At 38.4% G+C, this 16,128-nt stretch overlaps 1 protein-coding gene across 1 annotated transcript in view; it reads left to right on the top strand.

Annotated features, from left to right (window-relative positions):
* Positions 1–16,128, top strand: part of LOC149298992 (receptor expression-enhancing protein 3-B-like) — a 48,401-nt gene that overhangs the window by 17,514 nt on the left and 14,759 nt on the right. The gene's annotated exons all lie outside the window — the stretch shown is intronic.

Raw genomic sequence — 16,128 nt, 5'->3', positions numbered from 1 at the left:
ATGCCTAAACAAAGAAACTAACCACCTCTGCTGGGTTACCCTTCCATGCATCCACTACGTTATATGAGTTAATCATGACACCCCTCGCTGCATGACTCGCATGTGATATATAAAAATATAATATCTGTATATCACGTATCTGAACAAAAGACGTCTGGAACAAATGTAAAATCTGAGCAGCCTACTGACCCTGCTCACATCCTCATTAATTTTGAGTGTAGAGTTTTTGAGTGACTTCCTGGAGCTTTGAAATACTTGCACAGTGTGATGGGTGAGCTGCCAAACAACAGAGTAATGAATATGTAATGTTTTTTGATCATGCCGTTTAGTATTCACATTTTCCTCCTATTCAGTACACCATCATTGTGTCTGGTTTTCAATTTGCTTCCAGCTGCATGAGCCAATATGCAATGAATTCCGAAAGACAGGCCACATGTCTGTATAGTGTTTCACTGGTTTTACCATCCCATTTCCCAACTCAAGCTGTGTGTGTAACTTGCTTCCAAAGCCAATTCTATCAGAAGCTCTTTTGACGCTGTAAATGCCAGATGGGGAACTTGCAATGAAATAGTTAAATACCGCCTCTTTGAATGTACACTCAATTTCCTAGCGTTCTAATTGGTGTGTATGGTGGGTGTACAATATGAATGCAATGTATACGTTACAAATCCAGTAAATTCTACCATGGGACATGCACCTTCCCCACCTGTGTCCCTCTCAGGACCCCCCATAAGTAAGTCTGTTGACTCCCGTGGAGAAATTGTCAATCTGTATAGCAGTGGTTTAAAGAACCAGATCTCTGGGCCTTTTGAATTAAATATTTCTTTCAAACAATAATGGAGTTCCATTGTGTAAATGCACTTGGCTAGCAAATGGTATGATTCTATAGTATAATCAAAAAAGTTTCTCCAGTGTCCCAGTAGGAAAGGTGAAGTGATGAGATCTATGGTTTAGAACTGTGTTTATGTTAAATGGTGATATTCACCAGTTGAGTTCAGTTATATTTGCACACATGCAGAACACAAGTGAGACCTTGGGTTTTTAGGGACAGAAACTACAAAAGAAAACTGACAGCTCTTTGTAAACACATATAAAGGAAAATATTTTCTTTAAATTGCTTCATTAAAGGAGCTGTTACCACTTTTGCAACTGGAAACTTTAGAAACATCATTCCAAGTTCTGCTGAATGCTCAAACCCTTCCCAGAAAAAAATATTTATTTACGTAAAGATTTGCCTCATTCATACATCTTTCTGGGAACACTTAATTGCCTAGTGGCAAAAAGAAAGCACTGTAGAGACTGAAAAAGCATTTCATTTTTATTTGATTTTATGTGATTAAACCTTATAAAAGAAATAAAATGCCAAGGTGTTTTTGTGCTTAGCATGACCCAAAGTGTAATTAATATTAAGTGACTGGACCTCCAGTGGGTCTGGCTTGTCATCTTTTGTAAGTACCAGAAATAGTAATACTCATAGAGAGCAATATACAATGGGCCAAAAAAATTGGAGCCCAATCTAAATTTATATGGGCCGTGGCCACCTGACTCCTAGGGTTTGGGAAGCCCTGTACTACACACTCCCCCCACCAGTTAACAGCTGCTAAGCTAATTGTTACTTTCTGCTGCGTATTGAGGCATTAACAATAAATTTGAACTTTTGCACATCTACAGCGTGAATATGGTTACCCTACCTTACTGTTCATAGGAATTTGCACAGTGGGTGATTATTCTATCCTTGCTGTTTGATGTCATGGAGCGGAGGTGTGAGAACAATGTTGCTTCTAGCTTTAGGTCCTCTTTGTGAGATCTACATTTTTTCTTTAATATCCCTGAACAAACACATTTGATTGATGTGCAGTTTGCAAGATTAAAGTGACATATTATGGAATTCAACACTTCTTAGTAGCAATTCATTTCTGTCCTTTCACTGCTGTTAATTAATCTTGAAGCCCTGAATTTGACCAGATATTCTATTTCGAAGCCGTTTGAAGCCCCTTTATTCTTTTTGTAAAACACCTTTTAACATTCCTAATTCTGCTGCAAGACCAACACCACCTGCAGCCTTTAACTGAATAGCGACTTAAGGTGCCAGTGAACTCTAAAAATAACAGCTTTTTAAAGAAGAAAGAAAGCCCAAGATTATTTTTATAACGCTGCAACGTTAGAAGTAGCAGGCTGGTTTCCGAGGGTAAGCAGTTCCTTCAGTGAGAAATGTGATCAGTACAGAAGATCTAGATATGGTTCCCATTAGAGTTGGGTGCAGAACTGGACAGAGCAATCTAAAAAGGTCTATGAAGAGCGGTGAGAGAATTCGTGGTTGGCGGCCGGTCTCAGTTGACAGCCCTAGAGTAAACAAGTTGTTTCTCAGTAGAGTTTCAGTTTTCCGAAATTTCTATGGGCCAATAAAAATAAGTATCCATCAGAGAAGCCAATGGTATTTTAAACGTTTACAGCCTCTTTAGATGATGATGCGTATCCAAAATGCATCATGAAGGACAGAGATAATCTTAATGGAGTAATTTTCAATATGGTTAAAGGGGAAATAATGGCACCCTACATCCTTTGTCACTTGAAGGCATCATATCCATCGCAGTTGTCCCTTTTCCTTGGAGCTCATAATGTTGGTTGGGTATGAGTGTATCAGAGGCCTACAAGTCATAATGCTGTGTGTGCAGGTAGCAGAAAATTGGTTTATTAAATCCATTCTATAAACTAGATATAGTCTTCCTCTTTAACTATCTTACACAGTTATATTAAAAGCTTAATTAGTCTTAGTCACATCATGCAAACACACCCCCTTAAACAAAATTGGCCTTTTTTGACCATTTCTAATGGGAAGTATGTGAGCTCACCCAGATCCATGCATTCACACACAGCCATTCATTCACGCTCCTTGAATCTGGAATAATTCAGTAACAGCACGTTGTAGTTTCAATACATCCATTTGTAGTATTTAGACTATGTTTATGTTGAACAGAACCTTGCAGGAATCCCGTTACCCTATGAAAGTAATACAGAGGTGCCATGCGATGATAACATTTGCTTTCTAGCTGAGCGATCTTTCTTTTTCAAATACTATTTGCAAATCAGAAAATGATACTATGCATGTAATGGTCTTTCTACTTAGCATTGCAAGTAAATAAGAGAGATTAATATTTAAATGTATCTGTCGGTTTTCATTTATATCCATGTATGTGTGTATGTTTGCAATTATACTGTGTGGGTATCCTGAGTGTAACGCATGTTGTAAGTATGAGCACATATGTGCAATAACACTTCTCTTTAATATAATATTTATGAGGCTTTTTCTGATGTTTTTTTAAGTGCATTTGTCATTTTATAAAAGTCAGCATGATGGTACAGGCATCTGTGATAACTAGAGAGAATGATAAATATCGAGAGCTGGTGAAAGTAACTTCATACAAGGAAACACAATCCGTCTATGGACCTCTTGAATCTGTCGACTCTTTAGAAATAGAAAATAGTAATAGTTCTTGTATATCAAATGATGAATGTCATGTTTTCTTTTTGTTTTGTCTGCTTGCTGTTTTGGTGGTGGCAGGGTAAATACAAGCGTAGCAACGCATGCATGTGTATGTTCATCAGAGTGCAGTGCTTATCTGGGCCAAAGGAAAGTAGATCAGACAAAAAACAAAACAAAAAAATGATGACCACGTTTAGCTGGCTCAAAGAAAAGCAGCTTTCCCTAATCGCTGTGGCTGCTTGGTTTTATAGTGTAGGAGATCAAAATATAAAAAAATACTAGAGCAATCCTTCGACCCATATTCTCCAAATCCACAGAAAGCCAAATCCCCCTCCAAACAAACATAAAACAAAAACCACCACCAAGTAAAAACACCACTTGTGATTGGTGATTGTGGAATTTTATACTCATGCCTTCCTTGTCGGAACTTTGCAATGTGTCCTTTGCCTCTTTGATGCCTGACCTTGTCATCCAAAAAATGTACTTTTCTGTTTATGTTGAAGTAAGTAACTTCCACTATTGGGAGATATAGTAAAGAAACGTTACCGTGGACTAGTGTTAGAAGATTACGCAGCCCCATAAAAAGTCCTTTACCAGTAAACTGAGCAGAGGTAGGCGACGGCCTTACTAAAAATTTATTTAAAGCATATTTTAATATGGTGTGTTTGATGGAGACATGGGAGCAGATGGGAGGTGTTGAGTTGCTCATTAATAAGGTGATGGAATATTTGTAATCAAACTCTCGTTAAAGGGAAATAATCACATGCAATTAAATCTGCTCCTAAAAGACCCAGATTGCTGCATATGCAGCCCCTCCTTGGAGAATCGTGAAATGGTTTATTCATCCATGGTGCTGGTAATCGGTGCGCAGTCTGGATTGGAGCCAACTAATGCAATGCAGCACTGCCTTCCCTTTGTGGCTGAACAGGATTACTCTGTATGAATGTAAATTGTGTGGTCCATGTCTGTGGAGCGGCATCGCATTGGAGCTTAATCAGCAGCACAAGGCTGCGTTTCATTAGCAAATACCAGTCCTTGCATCTGCTTCTGGAACAAAGGCTTGAGTATGTTTAAATAATGAGTCTGCAACACAGGGACTGTAGTTAAGCATTAGCTGTATGTCCACGTCCCAGAGCTAGGGATGGGAAGGGTCAGACCTGGCACTTGCTGCATCCACTAGTAAATTATGTAAAAGATTAGGGCCGCTTCCTGAGGCTAAAGCGTGACCAGACGAGCGATCTCACAGCTGTAATCCTGTATAACAATAGAGTTACTGCTTTTCAGCATAGATGAGAAGAACCAGTGATTCAAACATTCATTTTGTTGTTACATAGAAAAAGAGAATGACTCCTTCTAATGTATAGTTTGGATAGGGGAGCATTGGAAGCCCTATTGAAGACCATGCTAGTGAATGCACATGCAAAAGTACCTGGAGTTGGTAACTGGATGAAAAATAAGTGAAACACTACTCATACTTAACTATTTCAATAAAAGGGTGATCAGGGTGAACTAAATTGATACTTTCATCATTACAACATAGAACCACAATTTGTTCTGAGTATTTAAAACCCGGATCTATAGGACAAGGAGTGTTGACGTTCAAAACCTTCCATGGATATGCAAAGTGGGGAAAATAATTTAAACATTAAAGTGAATGTGACGGCTGGCGTGTCCCTTTAACAAGTGATCTTGAATACACAATTCCAGTAAAAATGTTACTGACATTTTGTTCTGAATGACCACAATTTGACATAGTGTCCATTTAATTTGAAACATGTCCCCAACATGAATGGCCGTGTAGTTGATTTGATAGTAGCTGTGTAGGATGAGGATGGTTTTATATGAGCAGCTGTGTAGTTTCAGTCTCTGAGGCTTTTTCATGTAAACCTTTACTGACCGTGGCTTTTGGATGAGCAGAGGAGGTCGAGTCTCTGTTTGGCTTTGTAATCAAATTTGTTTTTTATAGGGTTTGTTTTATGTGACAAGTTGTCACCGTGCTACTTTCCATAAAGAAGGCTGTCAAATTCATGGCCTTAAAAGGGACACAGTGTGTTAAATTATATAAAAGCTGTTCTCTGAAGATGAGAGAAGGTTAGGGCCAACAAAGAATACATCCCTTTGGATTTAGGTAGGCTGTACTTGCCAATGGGATCCATTCACTAAAGGGAGAGTTACCAGGAGAGCTTGTAGGAGAGTTGAGTTTCAGCTCTTTGACTTCACTATGTACTATGAAGGTCCAACCGCAGTGAGCTTCTGGTACATGGAGAGCCTGGTTGGCCCTGTGTAATGCATTGTTAAATTAGTGAGATTTTGTTCATCCATTGAGTTATCATTTCCCGGGAGGGCAACTTGGAGATTTCTGGGTGAAGCACCGCTTCTCCGGGTCAAGACCCGAATACTCCGGGTCACGGGAGCGGGGTCTTGACAAGCCCCGCTCCCCGCCCATTTTCCCTTTAATTAAATGGGGGTGTTTCCCGCTGCCGCCTGCGGAAACGCCCCCGACATCAGCAGGACCTCCCGCCGACATCAGTAGGCAGTCCTGGCCGCGTCCCGCAAGGGAAGGCTCCGGGTAACCGGAGCCCAAAAGTTCCCTGGTATGCGGACGGTGATTGCCCTTCATAATGAATAGTGAAGTCAAGGAGTTGAAACTGAAATCTCTTTCCAACTCTCCCTTTAGTGAATAAACCCATTTATTTGTTTAATTCTGCCTGTACACCACATTATATCTGATAGCAAAGATTGTATAATCTAATCTGAAACAATGAGCTGACTCGGCACACGACAATGCAATTTTACATCTTTACAAAATAATTACAGTATAATTTACACATTAAAACAACTCCAGCACTGTCAACCACTAAAAAAATAAAAGCATTAAAAGCATTATAGATAATATGTCGAATGCATCATTTTACCTTAACCCTCAATTTGGATTCCAAAGTTGTTTATTAGATTGTCCAAAGCAGCCAGTAAATGTAATGCTATGGGACTGTTAGTATTTTTCTGTATTTTTTACTGCAGTCATTATATGCACCCTAACACATATGATAGCAGAGAATCACCTTTTTAAGTAATCTTTTACCAAAGATTGATCTAATGAGACACCCCATATGAATACGGAGAGCGTGCTCCCTTCAACTTCAACTCCGTGACAAAATACGGACAGTGGATCCTTTTTCTTATTTTTTACCGGTAATGGATGTTGTAAAGTAGCCTTTAATCAGTCTTTGGTGATGTTTCCTTTTTTTTCTGTGACTTTTGCCAGCAGTTGGCTATTACAATTCTCTTGTAGCTCCGCATTGCTAGACCTTAAGATAAGACAGATTTCAGTCAGATTAAAATAATAACATGGTTTCCCCGATGCTCTTTTTTTTTTGTTTGTTTTTTTAATCTTCACATTGTTTCTCGCACATTGTAGATCCAAAAAACCTATTAAGGTGTAATAATTCTACAAATATTTTGATTGAACTGTGAGATATAGGTCGTCACTTTGACTTTACGATAAATGCCAGTGTGACCTCATCTCCACTTGGATTATTTCTACAATTAGTATGTTCTAGATTAATTCTATTAACCTAGAACTCCTAACCTAACATTTATGTATTTAACCCAGTGAGGGGCACAATACGACTTTTATGATTTCCTCAACTGCCGGTGGTTTATAGAACACACAAAAGAACCTCCGGCGGCCTGTGATTGTTTTCAGTTTCTTTAAGCAGCTCATACAGGGAATTTTTTTACAGACGTGTCCAAGATGAACTGGTTTACAATAAGGTCAACGATTAATCATCACTGTGCCTGGTGGTAATTTCAGATGTTTATTCATTTTATTTTGCTCTCTGAGGCTTAAAATATCCTTTAATTCCTTTGAGAGGCTAAAGAGACAAAAAAAAAAAGTCATCACATGACTGTCTGGCTTTCTGTTCACATTGAAAGCTAAGAAGTCTTTGTAAACGTGGATGATTGCAAGTAATAGAACAAGTAGTGGCACGCACAGCGTAGTGTACACATGTGGCGCGCAGAACTCTAGCTTATTTTCTCAAGGGTTTGTAAGATGTGTTACATGTTCCTGTTTCTCAGGCCATTATATTTTTTTCTTTGCCATATTTTCTTTTTTTTGTATACATTTTATACATTCACATTTGGCTCACGTATTTCATAGTAGAACCGCCTGGTTATTTCTCTTGTTCAAAATATCTCTGTCCCCTTTCTCCTCTAGCTCCATCTTTTCTCGGAGCTCAGAATATTTATTGGATATGAGGGTATCACAGCCTTAAATCTAACAATAATATGTATAAAAACACCCGGAACATGTTTATCAATTTGGATATTATGATTGTGTAAATAAGATACATTATTCTTCTATATATTGCACTCGGATACAAAATCAGTAGTTCACCAAAGCCTTGTCACTGTCTGCACCCCTTAAAACAATAGTGTCTCTCTTTGGGGAGTCTTCTATGTTATTCTGTACATGGTTGGAATGCCGCCTTCTCTGTCTAAATGGGTAGCAGGTCTGTGCCAAGCAGTCTTCATGAATTGAAACTGGCTTAAAGATGCCAGACGCTAAGACAGGTTTCAGGAGATAGCTTGACATTTCAGGAGAAATGGCCCTTTGGACATGCCATTTGCAGAAATGGACCACTTATACAGCAGGTATTCATTTAGCAACTAAAGGCACAGGACGGCATCCCCCTTGCCAGAATAACATTTAAAACTCGTTTTTTTATTCTTTTAATGGTTGCGTTTTTTCCGGATTGCTAATACCAAAAAAATATTGGCGAGCTGAAAGGGGATGTCCCATGGGAAACAACAATTTTCTTCTTGATCAGAAAAAAAAAATCAGTAATATAGATTAGCTTTGACAAAAACTTTATTTGATTCATTTTGCTTATTTGGGTGATCATTCCTTATGCAGACACCGCACTGAGCTGATTTTGTTTTATGGCAAAGTCCTCTGCCCCCATAGACTTTCACTAAGTCAGAGTGTCATTATCGACTATTAAGACCCAGCCATTCCAATATTTACCAAAGGCAGTATAGTATGGATTTTTTTCTACTGGATTAAGCTAGTATAACAGAGCTGGATCACATGCAAAGGACATTATGAGAACAATAGATTATGCAGACACTAGAAGTGTGTTTAAATATATTTTTTAATGCTTATCTGTATCTGACATTAGGAAATGGCCCCCCTTTAAAGCATAATAATGTAGTTTAGTGACACACAGGCTGTAGGGTTTTCTGCTTATGAGATTTAGGCATCTGCTGTATCTGACATGTGCAAATCCCAGCAGACCTAAAGCTGATTGTTACTGCTAGTATACAAAAAAAGCATCGCTGCGTTTTATAAATAACCAAAGCCCATCTGAAGAGAGGACCATTAGTGAATCTCTGCCTCGTTCATTATTGGTGTGCATTTACACTGTGTCCTCCTTCTAATGGCCATAATTATATAAATGCTTTGCAAAATGGCATGGAAACTTAAGGGCAGATGAGCGCAGGTTGTTCCGTCTTGTTGGTTTTAGTTACATTTATGAAAGGGATTTACATTGTGACAATACACAAAGTGAGTTTAACGTAGCCATAGGTTAAAGCTAGATTAAAAAAAATACCTTTTTAAGCATTGGAAATGTTGGGAGACATGCGTAAGATTAACCCATGTTTGATTATTATTATTGATTATTACACCAATTAGGCCAAAATATTCATCTGCATTGGGTGATATGTGCGTAAAAAGATTAATAGAAGAGGCATTCCATTCTTGACGTCTGTTCCTTTTGTCTGAAATATATTACGTCTGCCATATAGTCCCACCTCTCTCAGATTGGTGACATGTTAGCCTGTGTAGTAGGATATTTACTCAGGGAGTACACACCGGGATCATGTATACACCTCCAACTCATGGATGTCCAAGTACATTTGCCCCTGTGGTTTGGAATCAGGTGCCAAAAACATAATTGAGCAATTTACTGATCCCTAAAAAAATAACACAAAACAGGCACTTTAATGTTGCTGTTCTTGTGAATCCTCCCCCCTAAAACATCCATCACGATATTGACGTTGCAAACTTTTCCTTGCAGTCTTGATGGATATAACCATTATTATAGGATTGTATCCTGAATTAGGTTTCCTTGTTGCCTGTTAGAAGAATAATTGCTTTCTAAATTAGACTAAAAAAATGTATAGGTTTTTGAATACCTCTGGGACCCCAATTCTCCACCCATTTCCAATTCCTTCATGACTTCCCTACTATTCTTTTTTTTTATTTTTTTACTGAATAAAAAAAGAATTTTACATTTCCTCTTGTTTTTTAATTTAATTTCTAGGTTTTTATTTTTATTTTTTGGTTCTATTTGGAAGGTTCCTTCTTATCTTAATAACCTAACTTCCTCTTCTTCTTCTGATAGCACCTATCTGCTCTCTCTCTAATTTCTTGCATAAACCTTTTTAATCTGTATCTGTCCTGGGATCCATCCAGACATAGCTATCTGCGTTAGGGTTTCATCCACATCTTAGCAAAAATTTGCGACTCCTTTTATAATAAATTATCACTCGCCTACCTGCAATGGAACCTCATAAGTATTCTAAATCCATGTTCATACATATGATTAAATGAGTTTTGTGCTAAGGCTCTTAGTTGAAGGTAATATTTTCTGTTGTGCCTTTATAATGTAAAGGTGTAGTGTTACGTATGCTTTCTGGACCTCGGATTTCTCTCCTTCCGACAGAAAGGCTGAAATCCTGAAATGGTATGCCATGCTACATATTTTTCTATGTTGGCGCAACAAAAGCTATCACCTTTGACGGAAGAATCCCGTCTTCGCATAGACCAATACAGCTATTTCAATTTTCTGTGCCAAAGCTCTTTATTATTATCATTTGTGGTGCCTTCAACCTAATGGCTAAGCAGAAGACCACTAGATCTCTTGTTTATGTTTATTTCCAACCATTTGACTGGTTGAGGATTATAAGACGTGTACATTAAATGTATGGCCAGTCTTGCTTTAAAACTCTGCATAGAACAGGGAAGGAAAAGGAGACAGAGGAATTTGGGTTCAAAAGAGGACCTGCTCCACCTAAAGGCCAGATATCTTTAGTGGTATGCATTCATTTTATGTAATTTATCACACATTTTAATGAATTAGGCTACAATTTCAGCAGCCTTGTAATTGAGAGCATTTTAACTTATATTTTGTATTTCTGTCATTTATATTGAAATCATGACATTCATATTTGTTTTTGTTCTGAATAACACCTTTTCAACCTGTTCTTCTGTGAAGGAGTTAAGTCACAAAATACATTGTGAGATTTGTTCTGACATTATATCTAATACATTTTATATGTGACCTATCAGGAATTAGCCTGAAGATGTTTGAGACACAAATGTAAAGATTAAGGGGTGACTGCTTCAGACAGAAACCCATGAAATGATTGACATAGCATTTAAATTTAAATGGGTTTCCTCAGCTCAGGTTAATGTTATCGACCAACAAGTTGGGCTTCTGCCTGCATGATTATTACTGTGCAATTATGTCTCGCTCCTTGCCACATAACCGAGATTGTCAGCGGTAGAAGAAGCTGTATTATAAACAAAGCAAATGTACGCTAAATAAGTGTGATTTAATTGCGACATGTACTGGGATGAAACGTTAAGCACTGATAAACCTTACACACTATTTATGTGAGTATCAGTGCTAAACTACCTAGAAATAACTATATAGATTATTAAAGGTGTAATTTTTCTGTTTGGTAGAAATCTTAGGTAAATGGTCTGAAGCATGGAGGTGCACTTCATTAAAAATCGTTGTCTCTTTTGTCTGTATGTATGCCAGCTAAATAGTTAGCATATGTATAGGTGGACCCTTAATAGTAATTCTGATTGTTCCGCCTGTATATTACTGGGTACCGTGGACTGTTGGCACATCGTTTTCCCTAGCGATGGTATTCAAGCCTTAATGTGTTTTCGAGGTGTTGGCCGTATTTGAGCTGTCAGTTCTTGGTTATCACAATATTCTGGACAATAATCTGTATTTCTTAACTATTTGACAACTGCATACCGGGAAGCCAGGAAGAAAATGGTTTAATACTGTTAACATGTAAGAGGTGGTTTGAGTTTGGCTACTAAGGCTACCACTATTTATGATTTCTTAAACCGAATAAATCAGCTAGCAGGACTATAGAGAGAAAGTAGCACACGGACAGGCTTAAATTATCACCCCAAGCACTGAGCGAGTTCACAAATAGTTTAATTGCAGGATTAGAGCTGCTGCATACTGTGTGGTTGCTGAGTTAACCTCTACCTCCAAACACAAGCCTTTGTGTTATTTACCAGTAGACTCATCTCATCATTTTCCATTTATACCCACATGTTCTGATTTTTGAACGTGCAGAAATTACATCCAGAAGACTTACTGTAACCTATTCTGTTTGAGGTTTAATTCCTGCTTGCGTTACAGCTGTAAAGAATGTCGTAGGTAGTCCAACTTCCTTGCTACGTCTATGGACTTTTTCTTCATTACTGTTCTTGTGTAAAATGTTCTACTCTTTTATTTACCAGTTTATCTTTCGTGCAGCCCTTAGTGTTGTTTTTATTACCGTATTTTACATATATATATTATCCAAATTGTCAAACTATTTTAAATGATTTAAGGAAGTCATAATAATACAAACAGCAAAGAAGTGGATAATAATAAGGGATAAAAAGTACATGGGGGGGGTTATAAAATAATGTCTTAACCTTGGCAACAAAAGTGAGTACACCCCTAAGTGGAAATGTCCAAATTGGGCCTAATGAGCCATTTTACATCCCTGGAGTCATGTGACTCGTTAGTGTTACAAGGTCTCAGGTGTGAATGGGGAGCAGGTGTGTTAAATTTGGTGTTATTGCTCTCACACTCTCTCATGTTGGTCACTGGAAGTTTATCATGGCACCTCATGGCAAAGAACTCTGTGAGGATCTGAAAAAAGAATTGTTGCTCTACATAAAGATGGCCTAGGCTATAAGAAGATTGCCAAGACCCTGAAACTGAGCTGATTCCACTCAGAACAGGCCTGACCACAGTCCACCAAAGAAGTTGAGTGCTCGTGCTCAGCGTCATATCCAGAGGTTGTCTTTGGTAAATAGACGTATGAGTGCTGCCGGCATTGCTGCAGAGGTTGAAGGGGTGGGGGGGTCAGCCTGTTAGTGCTCAGACCATACGCTGCACAATGCATCAAATTGGTCTGCATGGCTGTCATCCCAGAAGGAAGCCTCTTCTAAAGATGATGCACAAGAAAGCCCACAAACAATTTGCTGAAGACAAGCAGACTAAGGACATGGATTACTGGAACCATGTTCTGGGGTCCGATGAGACCAAGATAAACTTATTTGGTTCAGATAGTGTCAAGACAACTGTGTCTTGCCTACATTCAAGCATGGTGGTGGGAGTGTCATGGTCTAGGCCTGCATGTGTGCTGCCGGCACTGGGGAGCTACAGTTCATTGAGGGAACCATGAACGCCAACATGTACTGTGGCATACTGAAGCAGAGCATGAACCCCTCCCTTTGGAGACTGGGCCGCAGGACAGTATTCCAACATAACGACCCCAAACACACCTCCAAGATGACCACTGCCTTGCTAAAGAAGCTGAGGGAAAAGGTGATGGACTGGCCAAGCATGTCTCCAGACCTAAACCCTATTGAGCATCTGTGAGGCATTCTCAAACGAAAGTTGGGGGAGCGCAAGGTCTCAATAATCCACCAGCTCTATGATTTCATCATGGAGGAGTGGAAGAGGACTCCAGTGGCAACCTGTGAAGCTCTGGTGAACTCCATGCCCAAGAGGGTTAAGGCGGTGCTGGAAAATAATTTTGGCCACACAAAATATTGACACTTTGGGCTCAATTTGGACATTTTCACTTAGGGGTGTACTCACTTTTATTGCCAAGGTGTTAGACATTAATGGCTGTGTGTTGAGTTATTTTGAGGGGACAGCAAATTTACACTGTTATACAGGCTGTACACTCACTACTTTACATTGTAGCAGAGTGTCATTTATTCATCGGTGTTGGACTCTGGCTAGTGGTGGGAATAGAGCTTGGCCAGTTTCAGAAGGGCTGGGATCAGGCAGGACCCACCTGCCCACCATACCACCTTGTGGGTGCTGCAATAGAGGGTCTGCACGACAAGCATCCTTGGCCAGTCATAGGAGATCAGAAAACTGTTACCTCCATGGCTTTTAGGAAAGCTACATTTGTAAAAAGTACCTGAGGTTTGTGACTCGGGTTTACAGTCACACTGATTGTTTTTGAGGTAAAAAGTAAGAGCTTTTCAACGTTCTAGACAGTGTTATCTCTCTCGTTCTTCACTGTGTTAGACACCCCTATTGCTGACAAATTGCCTTTTCTCATTTGGTATTGTGTTATTATAGTGTGATTTGTTTTTGATGCTACTATTCAAGCATGAAACAGTTACAGGGAAAGCTTTGATTTTTGCTGCAGGGAAATCCTTGAATGATTATAATTTTGTGTCTACATAACTTTTACATTTGCATGATTTACCATACATTGTGCCATCTATTCTTTTTAAGCATTTTTTCCTCATGAAAATGGTTCTGTGATCTCTGTGAAAGAAAACAAATTCTAGTATGTGGTTTGTTTCATGAATATTTAATTGCATAAAGCGAAGTATATGTTCTGATTTTAAATAGAGCTAGGTAATCGATTTATAAATAATTGAGGAGGTGTCGCAGATTGAAGAAATATCAAGTCAGAACTTTCTTCTCACTTTGTTATCATTATTCATATCTCATAAATATTTATATGTTATAATCTCCCATCAGCACAACTTTAACTATACCTGACGTCTTCACAAATAGCATGTATTGGAAATAGCCAAAGAATAGAACAAATATCATTTTGCATGATTATTTTTTTTTTATTTAAAGATGCGGTACCTCTTAGACAAAACATTAATTGCTTAAATTAAAACCAAATATAAATTCTAATTGCAGGTAGTTAATTTCAGATAAAATGTAGAGGAGTTGTCATTTCATTATTTTGCTCTGAAGGTTTAGTGACATAAAAACACAGAAATGTCTTTTGTGTTTTATAAGAACAGCCTGCTTTTCTGTCACATTACAAGCAGTCTCTAAAAAAATAAATAAAGAATTGTTTCCTGGAAGAATTTGGAAAACATGATGCGTCCGCAAAGTCCCAGTTTTCACACACTGCCCTGCTGTCCCGGGTAATTGCCCCACTGTTTTTGTGGGCAGCGAGGATCGTAGTTAAGTTAAGCAGATCCTCTGCTCTCCTCCAAAATGGCCCAAATTGCTGCAAAACCAATGGAGATGTGTGCTGCAGCAGCACAGACCTCTATTGCAGCCATCAAGAGGCCACCATACAATGCTCTGCAGCATTGCCCCCTCTAGCCCCACCCCTTCCTGTCTCTAGCCACACCCTACAACATTGGTGTCCTAATTTGAACACTGGAAATAGTTTTTTTAAAGCCACATTTAATTACAAAGCGGTTAACTTTAGCCGCGGTCTAACTGAATTTACTATTCTTTTCCCAAGATTCCTGATGTGCCGACGGCGCTCGACTCTATAAATAAAGCGATTTAAAAATTAGACTTTCATATGCTGTGAATGACAATTCAGCCTTATCTTTCCGGAAGATGTATTGAGAAAAGAATAGAGAGAGAAACAACGTTCCATTAATGTCATGGTATTAAGACAGTAATGGGTCATTACAGTTATTGATGTTGACAGTCATGCCGTCATGAATGCATGGAAATATGATGTACGTAATTAATTAAAGGCACTTTCACACCATTATATATGAAAGCACAAGTTCTAAAGTGAGCCTGCTTGAGAGTTAAAGGGCTCACAGAATCCCTCCAAAAATGTGTTTATCAATATAAACATACAAAAAACAAAAACTGTCTGCGCTTCTTACCCTAATAAAGTTGGCAACAAATATATAAACATAATATAAATGAGAGGTTTTAGTTATATGAATTGGCCAAAGCATAATTAAGCTCACCCGCCACGTCAGCGGGTGAGCTTAATTATGCTTTGGCCAATTCATATAACCAAAACCTCTCATTTATATTATGTTTATATATTTGTTGCCAACTTTATTAGGGTAAGAAGCGCAGACAGTTTTTGTTTTTTGTATACATTATACAGCCAATACACTGTTTTTGCAGCATGCTTACACCTGTTTGGTAGGCCTTGTATTATACATTTGTATTATTTGAGCCTGAGACTAGCTTAGCGCACCGACATTTTTTCTTTTCAATATAAACATGTAAGAAACTAATATATATTATGTATGCGTGTGTAAAGCAATCTTTGGTTCTGAAGACTCAGAAGTCAAGATTGTGTGTTAGCTCTTAGTGGAAGGTGGAACAATTCTCTTTTATGGATTGTTTTGCGGCACTGGCATAATTTTCACATGTATTTTGCTAGATTTCTCTGCCTTTTTATAATACTTTTACTGTCACTAAGGACGGCTTCTGCTTTAATGTAACAAATGTTGTCGCACAATAAATTTCCTAAGGAAGCTTGGATTAGTAAATTATACATTGTCATAGACTTTTATTTGTATAACTGGGTTAAATCCTTTATGTAAAGAGGTTGTTAAAGTAAAGACACACTTT

The sequence above is a fragment of the Sceloporus occidentalis genome, unplaced genomic scaffold, assembly GCF_023333645.1.
Source record: "Sceloporus occidentalis isolate IW3139 unplaced genomic scaffold, rSceOcc1.0.p SCAF_30, whole genome shotgun sequence".
NCBI classification, from domain to species: domain Eukaryota; kingdom Metazoa; phylum Chordata; class Lepidosauria; order Squamata; family Phrynosomatidae; genus Sceloporus; species Sceloporus occidentalis.
The sequence above is the reverse complement of the archived record's forward strand: the minus strand, read 5'-3'. Positions and strand labels throughout refer to the sequence as shown.